Raw genomic sequence first — 6000 nt, forward strand, 5'->3', positions numbered from 1 at the left:
CAGCACTCAGGAATGTGCTACACCCCGTGCTCCTTTCGGACTAGTTACAGGGGCGAGACTGGCCAATTCCATTTGCGACACAGAGGTACTTCGCTACTCAGCGCGGATGTCGAGGTTGAGATTAGGACATAATTATTTCAAGAGGAGTGCGTGGAGTGGTCCTTCCCCTACTACACCCGCCTAAGACGACTTGGGCTACGAACGCCCCGCCGGGCATATCGCCTACTCCCCTCAGTCTGTCTTCCGTTTCAACATCATCGACCTTAATGCAATTCTGCTTCGTTCACCGCTCCCCTTACGCTTCCCTTAGCATCCCTCCTACTCGTCCTTTTGCGTTAAGCTCTTTCATTCTGCCACATTCATTCCTTCCCATTCTCACGGTCATTCGCAACGCAGTTATCCTTTCACACATATTCATACCTACTCAACATTGGTCCCACATTCTTGCCCTCCTAGACCCCTCTAGTGGCACACAGCGTCGAAGTGGAGTATTATTGCCCAATATACTGGCAAAGTTGGAGTTTTTAGGAACTTTGAGCACATGTCTGTAGTGGTAATGCCTCCTCATCTCCGCATGTCAGGGTCTGCCACGCGAGGCGTTCGGGTTAGTCGGGTGAGGGGTAAAAGCGTATAACTAAACGTCCTTTCCGCCATTACAAGAGCCTCTCATCCTTCGTGTCTTCAAGGTAGCGTTGTTGCCCATAAGGAGGGTCTGCCCTTCACACAGGTATTTCCTGACTGGGAGCTCATGCCGTCTTCGCCGAATACGACATCTTTCGTAAAGGTCTTTACGAGAAACACGTGACGTCCGCGCCGGGCCGCACCTTCCACAAGGTCTGTTGAGCGCCGTCCCTGTTGTATGAGAGCCGCCCGGACTGTATGTGCCAGCTTTAGCTGGCAAAGAGCATGACAACAGCGCATGGCCAATACGTTATCGTCATGTGGCCCAGAGTGTCTCTTCATCCTTGCATCACCTAGGTAGCGCCCTGCCCCTAAGGAGAGCCCGCTTTCCCCAATGTCAACCACAAGGCGATTTACTAGCTCGGATTCTAAGCCGTCTTCGCCGGGCATAAAATCTCTCGCAAGCGTCTTTGCGAGGAACCCGTGACGACCGCGAGTCGCACCTTCTGTTAAGTCTTATTGGCATCGTCCACGCATAATGAAAGCTCCTCTGAGTGTCATCCCCTCTCACTTGAATGGGATCAGCCCCTCAGCATTGCCACTTCTGCCCTGATCCAGAATCTTCTGCCCTGATCCAGATCCAGATCCAAATCCGGTCTTCTTATCCCCGCAGCTACCAAGGTCGACAAACATCACCGGCGTGGAGGCCCTGCATATATGGCCGTCTTTGGCTTCACGCGCCCTCTAGGTTGTTACAAGTGTGTCCAGATTGTCTGTTTGGGTTATCCACGATAGCCTGGCAACATCGAAAGAATGTTTATTTCCTCCAACGTCATCCCTTTCAAAAGCTGGATTACCCATGGTATGTAGCTTGTTTAACGGGAAGGTTTCAACATAGATAAGACAGTGGCATTAGTCTTATTCCTCGGAGAAAAACCAGGAGAATGGAGATATGGTTAGGTTGATATTTTGGCAACATGCATTTCTCGAAACAACAGCAGAAGTGAACAAAAAAACTTAAAAATCGAGTAGGATCATCGGCAGACAATTTTGAATTTACTTAGTTTGTTTCGATAAAGGCATGTTGCCCAAATATCAACCCAACTATATCTCCATTCCTCTGATTTTTCTCCGAGGAAGAAGGCTAATACTGCTGTCTTATCTATGTGAACAACGTTCCCCGCTAATACATTCAACAACTTACGGAAGGTTTCACATTTGAAGATAATAAAGCAAGTATCAGGCATTATAAAACAAGCTTATGCACAACTATTGGTGCATTTTTGAGGTGAAAAAGACTGCTCTAGGCAGCACAATTTTGTTTTTGGTAAATATGCTTCTCAATGCGTCGTAGTTTAATTACGTCATCGTACATTGCACAACACTGATTGAGAGCCAGTTGACGGCCGATATATCTGGACATTGCGCTCATCAACGCCCCGAAGATATAAGCGCATCGACAATTGTATTTTTCTTGGCCTTGATCGTCGCGCGCCTCATGAAAGTGCAGATTTGCTCCAGCAGGATGGTGCAATTCCTCACACGCAATGTGTGCCGCGGCGTCCAAACGTGTTTTCTGGATTACTTGGTGGGTTTTCCCTACCACACACATCACCGTGAGGGCGCCGGCAGGTCCCCACTCCCTCTTCCCCCACTCGCCGGACCTGTCGCCCCTGACCACAAGAACCACTTCCACATAGACGCGCCAGCTTACCGCTAAAAGCTCCGGGCCACCTTTAGGCCTGTATTGGGAGACATCAGAGCCGACAAGAGTGACTGGAAAATCGACCGCCTGCAACGGGTTCACGTGTTGTGCACCGTGAACTGCCAAGGGGGGGGGGGGGCACGTGGAGCATCTTTTGTTGCCACGATTTGACGCATGTTGAATATCTGGTGACCACCATTGTTGCTGTACATGTTTCGTCATTGAAGTTGCAGTTGTTGTTAACGCCTTGCAACGTCAATGTAACGCCTGGATCGCCTCTGCCATGTCGGCCACCCGGCCCCTCTGGCGGGTCGGGCTGGGCGTGTTCTCGGCCCTTGCGCTCGGCGTGGCTGACATCCATTTAGGTCTGTCGATGCCGGACAATATAGCTGTTATCAATATAACTATATAACAGTACAATGCGATCGGAAATATAACATAATAACTCTTGTAATTGGCAACATAATAACAATATTGGTAACATAATATATCATTGGTAACATAATATATCATTGGTAACATAATATATCATTGGTAGCATAATAACAATTACATAGTAACAATCACATAATAACAATATAGTCCGTATCTCGACAGCAGTCGAATGCCACCACATTCGTGATTGTGCGAGTTTTCCACTGCTGAGGACAGCATTGCTTAACTTTCATCTGGGCCACCCAGTGTTTTATAAGGCCGGCGTACATTGCTGCCGCGATTCACCCGTGTTATCTGGTGAAAAATCCGTCCAGCATTTGCAGACCGGCCAAGTATATAATGGGGCTGGCATGACAAAAACATGGCAAACTGACCTATGCTGCCAACGCGCTTCATAATACTTATCAATATAAAACAAGTTAGACACCTACAAAATACTATTTGGTACAAAACTAACATGCTATTAATAGTGATTCATGATGCGTAACAGACTGATCACGCTCGTTGCAAGGTGTTGAGGCCAGCCCCGATTTTACGGCTAGTAATAAGCCTATTATTTTATATTTTTTGCTGGTCGGAATGTGACGTGAATATTGGCTCTAAATTATGTCAAAATCACTGATCCGAGGCTGATTGGAAGAGGACTGCACCATCACTGCTCTATGACGTCAGCTCTGATATCGTACAGCTTGCAGTATATTTTTGTCAAACTCCTAAAACTCTTTTCTGAATTCCCAACAACCATCCAGGTTGACAACTGTGTTAGATTGCAAGAAAGCGCATAATAGTTTCGGTAGCTTCAGACCGACCAGGCCGACTAAACGACTAGATGCAGTCTTCCAAGGCCACAGAACAGGATGCTCTTCGAACAGGCATCAATTCAGCTCTGCGGTTTGCTTGCGTGCGCAAGAGGGGGTCGGTACTTGGAATAAGTGGAAAATACTTTGTGGTGCTGCCTTCGTGGGATACATTGCGTGATAGCATAGTCTCCGCAAGCCACGGGTATACCCAATTGGCCATGGATTTGTTTTTTTCGTGCGCTATTGCGTAGATGGTGGTGCAGGGGCCAGTCAGAGGAGCCACCAGGCAGCACGGTATCCTTTCTACGGAACATTTGTGGCGTAGTTGGGATCTGTGCTCCCCATGTTTTTATTTGTATTGTTGAAGACAACTTTCAGCTTCTGAACTGAGCTGTCTGGCTTTTGTTATTAGCTATGCCAGATGAGTATCTTTTCATGGTTGTGCCTTGGAGACATAGAGATTACATATTTGGGTTGACACCTTCCTACCTAGTTCCTGGATGGCAAGCCACTTCTAATTTTAATCATCGGCTGCTTTGTCTTCAACAAACACTTCATCCAGTGCTGTGCCTAAATTTTGGTATTGTTTTCTCTTTCATGGTCTTAACATAGGCGGTGCTTTGTCACTGCAAAAATTACAATTGCCGTACTTGAAAGTGGTGCATCTTGCTGGCAAACCTATGGCAGTGCACCAAGATTTTGGTGATGTATGATTGTCAATAATTTATGGTTATTGCCCATTTGCACAAATATTATGTTGCGGTGTACCTTTCATTCTCGGTGTCAGACACAACTACATGGGCATAATTCAATGACTGAAAAGTGGACATGTTTTTTGCACTTACTTGCCCGACTGTGAGAGAAGAGAACTATCATTGTGAAGTGAAATTTGGTCCACTGAGTACTGATTGTTCCTAGAATCAGGAATTCGTCCAGGTGGCATAAAGGAGGCTTTACGTAGCATGAAATGTTCACCCACAGTGCCACTTCCCACCGCTTAGATAAGTGACATCATTATGCACATTACACAGCCCACTCTTATGCGTTTTCAGCACAAGCCTGCAACAGTCCAGGAAGCAGTCGTGGATCACATTAATCTTGTATCAATGGTCAGAACTAAAGCCCTGAGAACAGTGTGTCTGTTTGCCGCATTTGGGATTTTAGCAATGCCTACTTATTAATGCATTACTATCTCTTAACTGTAAATTAACAAGTGCAGTTAACATTTTCAGGTTTCAATTTTTCTTTAAGTCTTTGGAATTTTTGGTCTCTTGCAGTCATTTGAACGTGGCTATTTCAAATGCAGATTTACAAGTGCAATTACACCTGCCGTCAGCCATGAAATTTCTTTTCAGTAATTTGAATGCTGCCTATCTTATGTGGCCAAGTAACATGGGAGTTAATTTGGCCAACCAGGTGGTGAATTATTTCCCTAGCTATTGATATACTTAACACGGGTACATACTTTAAGTAAATCCCGGTAAAACTGCCATTTTGCTGTTCCACGCAGCATTTTCCTCTGCTTTCAGCCAGAAATATTGCCGTAAACAATACGTAGTGGCAAAGCTCTGAAGCAGAGTCACAAACATTACTTTGGCATCCTGGTGTATAATCACATCAGACGGTGATCAATGACCTCTCAACACACATGTGTAGTGATGAGTTTCATTACACTGCTGTTAACTACCAGCAGTGACCCTGATGACCCACAGAAGACCATTGACTGGAGTGAAATAAGGTTGTGGTCCTGGTTTTGCAGACTGTTTTCCCTGTATGGGAAGAGGACATCCATGCCATCTACTCCAACTTCCCAAGAACAAATGTCACAGTGTCTTAAAGCCTATAAGATAACCCTCAATGCTGACACTGAGCTCGACGGTTCTGCTGCGTTGATTACCATCCATTCACGATTTCTTGGGGAGATGGAACAACAACCCGATCGTCACCAGTTCATCGCCACATTCAGGCACGTGCACGGGATGCAGCAGGAGCGTCACTGGGCCGGGTCCCAATCCATCCTGGCTGCGGGTCACCGTCACGGTCAGCGGGGGGCCGATGGCAAGTATGGCACTGAGAGCAGCGACGTGCCCGGTAAACTGGGCGATCATGACTGCCGACCGCGGCTGTCCTTTGTGGTCGCCAATGCGTTTGCTATATCACCGTGTTCGTCGTTCGAAAGGCACTGGACTGAGCAGGAGCACCACCTGCCAAGCAGCGCTGGCGAGCTTTCCAGAGTCGGCCGATCTCACATTCCACACTCTCACCGTTCGTGTCTGGAAAACAGCGGTGGGCTGATAAATCGCTCCGCTAGAGTTGTCAAGAGGCCGTCTTGAGTGCTGGGGAGGAGATCCGCCCTTATAATGTGCAGCTGGACGCAGTTTACCATGCAGTGTCCTGGCAGATGCTGGAGAGTGTAGTGGTGTGCCTCATCGGTACCGG

This window comes from Pollicipes pollicipes, unplaced genomic scaffold, assembly GCF_011947565.3.
Source record: "Pollicipes pollicipes isolate AB1234 unplaced genomic scaffold, Ppol_2.1 Scaffold_6052;HRSCAF=7182_pilon_pilon_pilon, whole genome shotgun sequence".
NCBI lineage: Eukaryota > Metazoa > Arthropoda > Thecostraca > Pollicipedomorpha > Pollicipedidae > Pollicipes > Pollicipes pollicipes.